A 12,966-nucleotide genomic window follows, 5' to 3' on the forward strand; every position below is an offset into this window, starting at 1 on the left:
TCTGAGGTACGTGCCGGGGTGTGGGCCAGCCCTCAAATTTGCATCGTTCAAACTTGCACGGTTTAGCCTGCAGCATGACTTTTAGTGGCGGAAGAATAAAAATAGAAAAGAAGTATAATAAAAATCTGAGCAATTACAATAGGGTTCCCAGCACCGCTGGTCCTGGGAACCGCGTATGCTTGCATTCGCGGTCCCCAGGCCCCGCGGGCTTGGCCCCCTAATGAAAAACAGTCAGAAAAGATGAGGAGGGAAAAATGTCAGTGCCCTTCACCTGTAAAACCCTTCTTGTTTTGGGGGTCATCTCATTGTTGACCGTCTAGTGCACCTGTTGTTAATTTCATTAACACCAAAGCAGCTGAAACTGATTAACAACCCCCTCTGCTGCTTAAGTGACAAGATCCATATCACAGAATTTTAACTGACTTGATGCTATACTCTGATTAAATAGTGTTCATTTAATTTTTTTTGAGCAGTATACATTCTTAGCTTGGCTGTATATTATACATGGTTTTAAACAGTAGAAAGATTTATATGCAAAGTCACAATAATATCAAGTACATCCCTTTTTTCTCTCTATTTTTCCAGAGTTGTCTTTTTAACTTCATGACTGAGTCGGCAACAGGAGATCAGACAGAAAAGGACCATGGGAAAGTCTTGCATAAGGACAAAGAACAATCTGGCAAAGAGTGTGTGAGCTGGAGAGGCTTATATACTGAGTTGATTGGCTGATGAGCTGCAGCCGAGGCACCAAGTGAGTGGAGTGATCAGGTGGGAGTGACTGACAGGTAGAGTGAGACAGAGACAGGAGAGTGGAAAAATAGAGAGCAGAACATAGACTGTGACAATTAGTGGTTTGACAGGAACCAACTTTCAGTCTCAGTGTATTTGTTATTATTGTTTTGTTGTTGTTGTTGTTGTTGCATGTAAGACAAACTGTGTTTTGACACATGCTTTGTGTGGTTATAGTTAAATTCTGTATAATTTAAGTCCCTCATGTCTTTTGTCTTGTTATGATTCCAGTTGATACCGACCTCGCCTTTACACAGTTCATATATTTCAAGTAACATTTTGTGAAATTTGAGGGATGTACAGGTTTTGTTTGGTCATCTTTGATCAAGAAGGTTTTTGATGTTTATCTTTGTGTTTCACATTAATTGAATATCTACCATCCAGTCTGAAACTGAGGACTAAGGTCATCATCAAGTAAGTAGCATCAAGAGAAGCAAATATTTGTGTGTGATTCAAAGGTCAAAATACTTTGACTGAAGTTGTAGGTTTTATTAATTATTTCCATTATGTTTACCTCTCACCAGAAGGGGGAGCTACATCACACACAACCAGTTGCAGCAGTCAGTTCAGTTTCTGTTCAGTCTGACTGAGGGAGGTTTTTGTACGATGACTTTTCACTGTGTGAACAACCACAGACTGTTGATGTAATGTCGACTCGTGCAGTAGTAAACTGCTGCATCTTCAGTCTGGACTCCACTGATGGTCAGAGTGAAGTCAGAGTTTGATCCACTGCCTGTAAAACGATCTGGAATCCCTGATGCTCGAGTACTAATACTGTAAATGAGCAATTTAGGAGTTTCTCCATCTCTCTGTTGGTACCAGGATAAAGAGTTAGAATCATAAATATTCTGACTGGTCCTACATTTGATGGAGACGGAGCCTCCCACAGCAGACCTCACTGCTCCAGGCTGAGTCACTGTGACCTGACCTCTGGACTCTGAGGACACAGAGACAAAAACATAAAGCAGCGTCATGGTTTTGTGGGCTTCATTTCAGAGGGACGGATGTTGATAGAGGAGAGGAGTTTGATTCTCTGGACTTTACCTGTGAAGCAGCAGCAGAGGAGAGTCCAGATGAGGACGCAGATCAAAGTCATGTTTTTGATGAGGAGGATTTCTGTGTCTTCTGTTGTCATGAAGGACAGCTGTCAGTCATCCAGTCTTCAACTCTCAGGACTATAAACTCTCCCAGAGCACTGGAGCATGGTGCTGCTGATGCAAAGTGGCTCTCTATGGAAATGCTCTGACTGACTCCAACAGGAACTTGGATTATTCTCATGATGCTCTTTATCAATGGATCAATCAGTGTATTGATTGAAAATGTGTCAGTGCTCATTTGTATGTGACTCTGGTTTGAGTTTGACACATTTTCTCCACAATAATTCACCTAAGTTTTTTTTATCAGACAATTTCACCATGGGACAAAAATATTGTTTGATTCATCATGTACAATAAACATCTGTTTCTAATAACTATTTATATTTGTCAAAATTTTTGGCAAGTTTTTCTATGGAATTGTTTTCTTCGACTGAAAGAAAAACTGATAATGTTTTTAAGAGTTAAAACAAAAAGGTTAATCACATAATAAATATTTGTGAAGACTTTGTTAAATACTTTAACCAGTTATTAATCACCATAAACTGGGTGAACTGAGAGTTTGTTTGCTGAGTTTGTTTGTGTCAAAGTCAGAGAGCCGTGTCTCTCTACAGTCAGAGGTTTTTGTACGGCGACTCAATGAGTTTGTATCACTGTGGTGGACTTTTGGTGGAGGAACCAGACTGGATGTTGGAAGTAAGTCAAATATTTACATTTATTTTATGATTTTAGATGCTGTTTTCTTTTATTCACCTTTGTATTCAGCCTATCAGGTAAAAAAGTCAATTTCGTACGTTATTTTTAATTTTTACTGTTATATTTTTGCACTAAAAAGAGTTTGTTTCAACAATAGAAATTCAAAAATTCCTTTCAGTAATAGAAAATATTAAACCAGACATCAAATCATGATTTCAAACTTTAATAGTTTGCAGCATCTTGAAGGATTGTAGGTTTAGTTCAGTCTGTCAAAGTCAGAGAGCCGTGTCTCTCTACAGTCAGAGGTTTTTGTATGGCGACTCAATGAGTTTGTATCACTGTGGTGGACTTTTGGTGGAGGAACCAGACTGGATGTTGGAAGTAAGTTTCTGAATAAATACTAAACACAATATTGTAATGTTAATATTTTAAATTCATAGTTTTTGGATGTGTGAGGCAGATAAATATATTTTAATTCAAACTCTTTTATAATTCATGTTATTTCTCCACCTTTACCATGGACACTAACTCGGCTGCTTAACTTTGTGTCACAGTTACCTTTGATATTGAAATTTAAAAATTGTTGAATTGAAAAGCTAAAATCTTTTGATGAAAACTGTTAAGATTATTTTAGTATTTTCCATGTTCATGATAACTGTTTCTCAATTCATTAAGATTCAATTATTCAAACAAAACTGAAGTGAAGATAAATGCAGATATTTGAAATTGTGTAAAATCTGCGATCTCTTAATTGTTTCATCTTGTGTCACTTTTTGAAAATCTTTTAAACTGTTTGATGATGATGATTTAAAACCACATGAAGAACATTTGATTAGAGCCAGTTCATTTTCTGTATGTGTTTATGGTTCCACTGAATAGTTTAAAGTAAAGTATAGTTCAGGTGTTTGATTTTTCTGATAAAGTTTTATTTCCAGTGTAGTTTGATATATTTCAGCTCATTCTGTGTGATGATTCTCTCTGTGCTGATATGCATGAGAGGCTTCTTAAAGGGAAGTGAAACAATGTGTGAGTGAGTGACTGGTGGAGCAGAAAAAGCATCTGACTGAAACTCCTTAAAGGAGAAAATCAACTGTCACACAGTAAAGGTGTCCAAGTGTCTGCCGGTTGATTGACAGCTGTGTGGTCCCCGTCCTCTAAGCTGATTGGTGTCTCCTAGGTGATGCCCGTCCCACCCTGACGGTGCTGCCCCCCTCCATTGAGGAGCTGCAGGAGGGGAAGGCCACGCTCATGTGTCTGGCCAACAAGGGCTTCCCCTCAGACTGGAGTCTGTCCTGGAAGGTGGACGGCAGCAGCAGCATCAGCTGGGAGGAGAGCAGGAGCCGCGTTGTGCTGGAGAAGGACGGCCGCTACAGCTGGAGCAGCACCCTGAGGCTCCCTGCAGACCACTGGAGGAAGGTGGGCTCTGTGACCTGTGAGGCCACCCAGGGCTCCCAGACTCCACTCTCAGAGACACTGAGGAGAGACCAGTGTTCCCAGTCCTGACCTGACTCACTGGGACTCTGATACTGGTTTTACTCTGATACTGCTCTCAGTCTGCTCTCTGTAACTCTCTCTCTCTCTGTCTCTCTCTCTCTCTCTCTCTCTCTCTCTCTCTGTTGATCTCTTTCTTTCCCTCACTAACTCTCTAATTACGTGTCACTGACAAAGATTTTCTTTGCTTACTGTAATTTTTATGATTTCATTATAATAAAGATCAGTTCATCAAATCAGCTGTTTTCATGTTTGTTTTTCTAAAAGTAAGAGATGTGTCTGTGTTTACAGTTTTGTTAAATCCAGAAATTTTAACTTGTAAGATCTGATTAATAACTACAAGAAGGGGAGATGAAAATTTAGTGATCTATAATCGGATTGTGAATGAACAGATGTCTGAGATGAACAGTCAGAGTGTCAATTATGAAAGGAAAGCTTGTAAGTTTCTTAACAAATACTAAATAGAATGAGACATCATAGAAATCAAAATAAGCAGAGTATCGTCTGCATAAGGTGATACAACCTAAAGGCTAAAACACACCGCCGGCAGACGCTGCACGTCAAAACAGGCGCTGCCATTATTTTCTATGGAGAAACCCCACACCACCAGTGACCAGCCTTGTGGGATTTCACACCACTGTCCCATTCCCAGCGTCACCATGCCTGAAAATAAACACCTTGAGAAACAGCTGATCAGGGCTTCAATACAATGTTGGCTCAGCTACAGATGTTATTTACTTGTGTGTTTCTTGCTTTTCTCTGTAGTTCCAACTGTTCCTCCTGAGCTCCAGCTCCTCTCTCTGCCTGCCAGGATTTTTCAGCGCTTTAAATTTAACAAAAAAATCACATAAGATTTTTTTTTTTTTTTTTTTTTTTAAACTGCTTGGGTTGGGTTGATGTTGAATTAAATTACCATAAAATGTTGTACAATCAAATTCAATCATTTGTAGCAGTTGCCTTATTCTTTTAAACTTCTAAAACAAACACTACAAAAAAGGCTAGAATATAATAAATGACATTTACTATTGATCAGAGGTAATAAAGAAAATGACTGACAGGACATTACAGGTCATTTTTGTCTTTTCTCTGTTATATTGTTGAGCTCATAAGATTGTATTTTGGTTGATTTCAGAGAATGTATAAATTTTTATTGGGTGAACTTTGATCTTGATGCTGATTTGTGTCTCCTTTTTTTCTTTAAACTGGTAATAGTTGAGAAAACTGTGATCAGTATGAGGCTGAGATCAAAGATCAGGACCAAAACTTTTCACATCAACTGTCTCAGGTTGGCTGTTTCGGATCAGAACATGGGATTATAATGGGATGTGAATGGATAATGAGAAAGTGTTAAAGAGAAAGTAATTTGATCTACAACAACGTTTTTTTTTTTCATTAAACTTTTGATACTTGTTCATTAGCTGTTAAAGCAACAATGAGGAAATGTTCAAGACTTCATGTGTGTGTCCTCAGTGAAGTGTATCAGTCTCTGCAGGAGCTTCCAGCTGCAGCAGTCAGTTCAGTTTCTGTTCAGTCTGACTGAGGGAGGTTTTTGTACGACGACTTTTCACTGTGTGAACAGATGCTGACTGTTGATGTAATGTTCACTCATACAGTAGTAAACTGCTGCATCTTCAGTCTGGACTCCACTGATGGTCAGAGTGAAGTCAGAGTTTGATCCACTGCCTGTAAAACGATCTGGAATCCCTGATACTCGACTACTAGCAAAGTAAATGAGAAGTTTAGGAGTTTCTCCGTCCCTCTGTTGGAACCAGGCTAAGAGCTGGTTGTTGCTCCAAACATGAACATTCTGACTGGTCCTACATTTGATGGAGACGGAGCCTCCCACAGCAGACCTCACTGCTCCAGGCTGAGTCACTGTGACCTGACCTCTGGACTCTGAGGACACAGAGACAAAAACATAAAGCAGCATCATGGTTTTGTGGGCTTCATTTCAGAGGGACGGATGTTGATAGAGGAGAGGAGTTTGATTCTCTGGACTTTACCTGTGAAGCAGCAGCAGAGGAGAGTCCAGATGAGGACGCAGATCAAAGTCATGTTTTTGATGAGGAGGATTTCTGTGTCTTCTGTTGTCATGAAGGACAGCTGTCAGTCATCCAGTCTTCAACTCTCAGGACTATAAACTCTCCCAGAGCACTGGAGCATGGTGCTGCTGATGCAAAGTGGCTCTCTATGGAAAATAAGTCAGTATGTTTATTTGAATAACATCTTTCATGAGCAGACATCACAAAGTGCTTCACAGTAAAAGACAACAAGACAAATGAAAGACAGAGGAACAGACTTGACATGCAGACATCAAGCTAAAAACTTAAGTCAAAACAAATTAAACAGAAGAAAGAACTGAGTCTACAGTTGTCTTATAAAGGTGTAAATAGAAGCAATGACCTCAAACACATGGTCTCCTTTTGTCTTTTTCTTTCTTGAAAGCCTGGCTCATAGGAAGTCAAAAGGAAGTTAAACAGAAGATAAAGATGAGCCAAAACTTTACAGCACCCACTGAACAAAATCATTTCGGGCAAAAATAAGAACTTATGTTTGGTCAGTAATTAGCTGGTGAAAAATATCTGCCATTCAGTCTTTTATAATTTGGGGCAATTTATTGGTACAGGCAGATTTTGAGGCTCATACAAAGTATGTAATTGAATATCATCGGAATAACATCTGGATACTTTTAAAATTATTTATTATCTGCCTGAGAATAATTATTCTCAATACAAACAGCATCAGACCCTGGTCCAGAGATACCCAACCGCTGACTGAGCCTCTCAATCAATCAGCACTAAGATCTTATACCAATACAGAACATCCTCCTGCATCATCATTCATTAACAGATTGGTTCTCTGGGAAGAGCTGTTCATGTTGAATGTAATCAATGGAAACCAGTTTTAAAAGTGTTGTTCTTATCTAAGACAGCTGGAAGCTGCTTAGCAACAACTTTTTCTGAGACCTCAGCTTTAAAAGGTAACTTAGAAAAGACCTGTAGTTCTGTAAAAAACAATGATCGAGGTTTATTTTTTGACAAGTTGTTGAACAGCAGATTGTTTGTATGACTATGTCAATGAGTCACTGATTATTGAGAGAACACAAGGACCAAAGGAACAATTAACAGTTTTTAATAAAATGGGTTCTCTGTCAAGGGGACTTCAGGAAGTTTCATATTACTAACCAGGATTGTTGAGCTCTTCACGTTAAAAAGAAATCACAAAATCCATCCATCCATCCATGTTCAAACACTTTTCTGAAATCCGGTCACAGACCATCCAAGCTGCAAATAGCAAGGATGAAGGATGAACAGGTAATCCAGCGGTGGAAGTAGCACGTTGAGGAACTTCTGAACCGAACTATCACACTCTCCATGGTAGAGGCAGAGCTGGAGGATGATGGGGGATCAGCGTTATTTTCCCTAGAGGACATCACAGAGCTAGTCAAACAACAAAAGCCCCAGGATTGATAAGATCTGTTCAGAACTGCTGAAGGCTTTGGGTGGTGACAGGCTGTCATGGACGATACGTCTCTTCAACATTGCGTGGAAGTCTGGGACAGTGCATAAGGACTGTCAGACCAGGGTGGTGGTTCCCCTTTTCAGAAAGGGAGACCAGAGGGTGCATGCTGGACTAGTTTCATCCAAGTGTGAAGTGCCTGGGATGAGGATCAGCATCTCTAAGTCTGAGGCCACTGTTTTCTGAGCAGGAAACTGGTGGATTGTCTATTCCGAGTAGGGAATGAGTCTTTAACCCAAGTGAGGGAGTTCAAGTATCTTAAGTTCTTGTTCTTGAGTGAGGGGACAAGTGGAAAGTAATTTAATTATTTTTTGTCATTAAACTTCATAGTTTGTTAAAGCAACAGTGAGAAACTGTTCAATTCACTTCATGTGTGTGTCCTCAGTGAAGTGTATCAGTCTCTGCAGGAGCTTCCAGCTGCAGCAGTCAGTTCAGTTTCTGTTCAGTCTGACTGAGGGAGGTTTTTGTACGATGCTTTTTCACTGTGTGAACAGATGCTGATTATTGATGTAATGTTCACTCTGACAGTAGTAAACTGCTGCATCTTCAGTCTGGACTCCACTGATGGTCAGAGTGAAGTCAGAGTTTGATCCACTGCCTGTAAAACGATCTGGAATCCCTGATACTTGAGTGTTAGTATTGTAAATTAAGACTTTAGGAGTTTCTCCATCTCTCTGTTGGTACCAGGATAGGTAGTTTCCACGAACATTCTGACTGGTCCTACATGTGATGGAGACGGAGCCTCCCACAGCAGACCTCACTGCTCCAGGCTGAGTCACTGTGACCTGACCTCTGGACTCTGAGGACACAGAGACAAAAACATAAAGCAGCGTCATGGTTTTGTGGGCTTCATTTCAGAGGGACGGATGTTGATAGAGGAGAGGAGTTTGATTCTCTGGACTTTACCTGTGAAGCAGCAGCAGAGGAGAGTCCAGATGAGGACGCAGATCAAAGTCATGTTTTTGATGAGGAGGATTTCTGTGTCTTCTGTTGTCATGAAGGACAGCTGTCAGTCATCCAGTCTTCAACTCTCAGGACTATAAACTCTCCCAGAGCACTGGAGCATGGTGCTGCTGATGCAAAGTGACTCTCTATGGAAATGCTCTGACCGACTCCAACAGGAACTTGGATTATTCTCATGGTGCTCTTTATCAATGGATCAATGTATTGATTGAAAATGTGTCAGTGCTCATTTGTATGTGACTTTGGTTTGAGTTTGACACATTTTCTCCACAATATTTTGTGAACTCCACCTATTTATTATCAGACAAAACAACTTCACCATTGAAAAAAAACATATTGTTTGATTCATCATGATCTACAATAAACATCTGTTTATAATAATTATTTATATTTGTCAGGATTTTTTAGCACATTTTTCTTTGGAATTATTTTCTTTGAAAGAAAACCTGATAATATTTTTAACAGTTAAAAAAAAAGGTTAATCACATAATTAATATTTGTGAAGACTTTTTAAAATACTTTAACCAGTTATTACTCACCATAAACTGGGTGAACTGGGAATGTGTTTGCTGAGTTTGTTTGTGTCAAAGTCAGAGAGCCGTGTCTCTCTACAGTCAGAGGTTTTTGTACGGCGACTCAATGAGTTTGTATCACTGTGGTGGACTTTTGGTGGAGGAACCAGACTGGATGTTGGAAGTAAGTTTCTGTACAATTACTAAATACAATATCGTAAAGTTAATGATTTAAATTAATAGTTTTTCAATGTTTGAGGCAGATAAATATATTTTAATTTAAACTAAAGTATTATTCATGTTGTTATTTCTCCACCTTTACCATGGACACTAACTCAGCTGCTTAACTTTGTGTCACAATTACCTTTGATACTGAAATTTAAAAATTGATTTAAAAATTTAAAAACTGTTGAAATGAAAAGCTAAAATCTTTTGATGAAAACTGTTAAGATTACTTTAGTATTTTCCATGTTCATGATAACTGTTTCTCAGTTAATTAAGATTCAATTATTCAAACAAAACTGAAGTGAAGATAAATGCAGATATTTGAAATTGTGTAAAATCTGCGATCTCTTAATTGTTTCATCTTGTGTCACTTTTTGAAAATCTTTTAAACTGTTTGATGATGATGATTTAAAACCACATGAAGAACATTTGATTAGAGCCAGTTCATTTTCTGTATGTGTTTATGGTTCCACTGAATAGTTTAAAGTAAAGTATAGTTCAGGTGTTTGATGATTTTTCTGATAAAGTTTTATTTCCAGTGTAGTTTGATATATTTCAGCTCATTCTGTATGATGATTCTCTCTGTGCTGATATGCATGAGAGGCTTCTTAAAGGGAAGTGAAACAATGTGTGAGTGAGTGACTGGTGGAGCAGAAAAAGCATCTGACAGAAACTCCTTAAAGGAGAACTGTCACACAGTAAAGGTGTCCAAGTGTCTGCTGGTTGATTGACAGCTGTTTGGTCCCCGTCCTCTAAGCTGATTGGTGTCTCCTAGGTGATGCCCGTCCCACCCTGACGGTGCTGCCCCCCTCCATTGAGGAGCTGCAGGACGGGAAGGCCACGCTCATGTGTCTGGCCAACAAGGGCTTCCCCTCAGACTGGAGTCTGTCCTGGAAGGTGGACGGCAGCAGCAGCAGCATCAGCTGGGAGGAGAGCAGGAGCCGCGTTGTGCTGGAGAAGGACGGCCGCTACAGCTGGAGCAGCACCCTGAGGCTCCCTGCAGACCACTGGAGGAAGGTGGGCTCTGTGACCTGTGAGGCCACCCAGGGCTCCCAGACTCCACTCTCAGAGACACTGAGGAGAGACCAGTGTTCCCAGTCCTGACCTGACTCACTGGGACTCTGATACTGGTTTTACTCTGATACTGCTCTCAGTCTGCTCTCTGCAGCTCTCTCTCTCTCTCTCTCTCTCTGTTGATCTCTTTCTTTCCCTCACTAACTCTCTAATTACGTGTCACTGATAAAGATTTTCTTTGCTTATTGTAATTTTTATCATTTCATTATAATAAAGATCAGTTCATCAAATCAGCTGTTTTCATGTTTGTTTTTGTAAAAGTAATAGATGTGTCTGTGTTTACATTTTTGTTAAATCCAGAAATTTTAACTTGTAAGATCTGATTAATAACTACAAGAAGGGGAGATGAAAATTTAGTGATCTATAACAGGATGTCATCTGCATACAAGATTATTTTCTGTTGGTGTGAATGAACAGATGTCTGAGATGAACAGTCAGAGTGTCAATTATGAAAGGAAAGCTTATAAGTTTCTTAACAAATACTAAATAGAATGAGACATCATAGAAATCAAAATAAGCAGAGTATCGTCTGCAGATTGTATTTTGGTTGATTTCAGAGAATGTATAAATTTTTATTGGGTGAACTTTGATCATGATGCTGATTTGTGTCTCCTTTTTTTCTTTAAACTGGTAATAGTTGAGAAAACTGTGATCAGTATGAGGCTGAGATCAAAGATCAGGACCAAAACTTTTCACATCAACTGTCTCAGGTTGGCTGTTTCTGATCAGAACATGGGATTATAATGGGATGTGAATGGATAATGAGAAAGTGTTAAAGAGAAAGTAATTTGATCTACAACAACGTTTTGTTTTTCATTAAACTTTTGATACTTGTTCATTAGCTGTTAAAGCAACACTGAGGAAATGTTCAAGACTTCATGTGTGTGTCCTCAGTGAACTGTATCAGTCTCTGCAGGAGCTTCCAGCTGCAGCAGTCAGTTCAGTTTCTGTTCAGTCTGACTGAGGGAGGTTTTTGTACGACGACTTTTCACTGTGTGAACAGAAGCTGACTGTTGATGACATGATGACTCTGACAGTAGTAAACTGCTGCATCTTCAGTCTGGACTCCACTGATGGTCAGAGTGAAGTCAGAGTTTGATCCACTGCCTGTAAAACGATCTGGAATCCCTGATACTCGAGTGTTAGTCTGGTAAATGAGAAGTTTAGGAGTTTCTCCATCTCTCTGTTGGTACCAGGATAAGTAGTTCCCATGAATATTCTGACTGGTCCTACATGTGATGGAGACGGAGCCTCCCACAGCAGACCTCACTGCTCCAGGCTGAGTCACTGTGACCTGACCTCTGGACTCTGAGGACACAGAGACAAAAACATAAAGCAGCGTCATGGTTTTGTGGGCTTCATTTCAGAGGGACGGATGTTGATAGAGGAGAGGAGTTTGATTCTCTGGACTTTACCTGTGAAGCAGCAGCAGAGGAGAGTCCAGATGAGGACGCAGATCAAAGTCATGTTTTTGATGAGGAGGATTTCTGTGTCTTCTGTTGTCATGAAGGACAGCTGTCAGTCATCCAGTCTTCAACTCTCAGGACTATAAACTCTCCCAGAGCACTGGAGCATGGTGCTGCTGATGCAAAGTGGCTCTCTATGGAAATGCTCTGACTGACTCCAACAGGAAATCATTATTTTCAAAAAGAAATGTCAGGGCTATGAACACAATGTGTTATAGTTTCATCAGCACAATCTGATTCATTTCTCTGAGTGTCACTGTATTTACACCTCCATCTTTTTGCAGTATCTCTGTCGGAACATAGAGGGTCAAACTCTAACTTATAGTATGTCACAAAAGTGAGTACACCCCTCAAATTTCGGCAACCATTTTATTATATCTTCTCAAGGGACAATACTGTAGAAATGAAACTTGGACATACTTTAGAGTAGTCAGTGTACAGCTTGTATAGCAGTATAGATTTACTGTCCTCTGAAAATAACTCAACACACAGCCATTATTGTCTAAATAGCTGGCAACACAATTAAGTACACCTCACAGTGAACATGTCCAAATTGTGCCTCAAATGTCAATACTTTGTGTGAGCACCATTGTTATCTAGCTCTGCCTAAATCCTCTTGGGCATGGAATTCACCAGAGCTGCAGAGGTTATTATTGGAATCCTCTTCCACTCCTCCATGATGACATCAAGGAGCTGGTGGATGTTAGACACCTTGCGCTCCTCCACCTTTCGCTTGAGGATGCCCCACAGGTGCTCAACTGGGTTCAGGTCTGGAGACATACTTGGCCACTCCATCACCTTCACCTTCAGCTTCCTCAGCAAGGCAGTTGTCATCTTGTCATCTTGTGTTTGGGGTCGTTATCATTTTGAATGAACCGCAGCTCCTCAGTGCCGGCAGCATTCATGCAGCCCCAGACCATGATGCTACCACCACCATACTTGACTGTAGGCAAAACACAATTATCTTGGTACTCCTCACCAGGGCGCCGAAACACATGATGGACACCATCTGAGCTAAACAAGTTTATCTTAGTCTCATCAGACCACAGGACATGGTTCCAGTAATTCATGCACTTGGACTGCTTATCTTCAGCAAACTGTTTGCGGGCTTTCTTCTGAGCCAGCTTCAGAAGAGGC

The 12,966-nt window shown here is 40.1% G+C and overlaps 2 pseudogenes; both read left to right on the forward strand.

Moving 5' to 3' along the window:
• The first annotated feature begins 3,601 nt into the window (after positions 1-3,601).
• On the forward strand, positions 3,602-4,082 carry LOC146313369 (Ig kappa-b4 chain C region pseudogene; annotated as a pseudogene).
• A 5,833-nt stretch (positions 4,083-9,915) lies between these two features.
• Positions 9,916-10,393, forward strand: LOC146313370 (Ig kappa-b4 chain C region pseudogene; annotated as a pseudogene).
• Positions 10,394-12,966: the final 2,573 nt, after the last annotated feature.

This window comes from Lutjanus erythropterus, chromosome 16 (genome assembly GCF_056507025.1).
Source record: "Lutjanus erythropterus isolate fLutEry1 chromosome 16, fLutEry1.hap2, whole genome shotgun sequence".
NCBI classification, from domain to species: Eukaryota; Metazoa; Chordata; class Actinopteri; order Lutjaniformes; family Lutjanidae; genus Lutjanus; species Lutjanus erythropterus.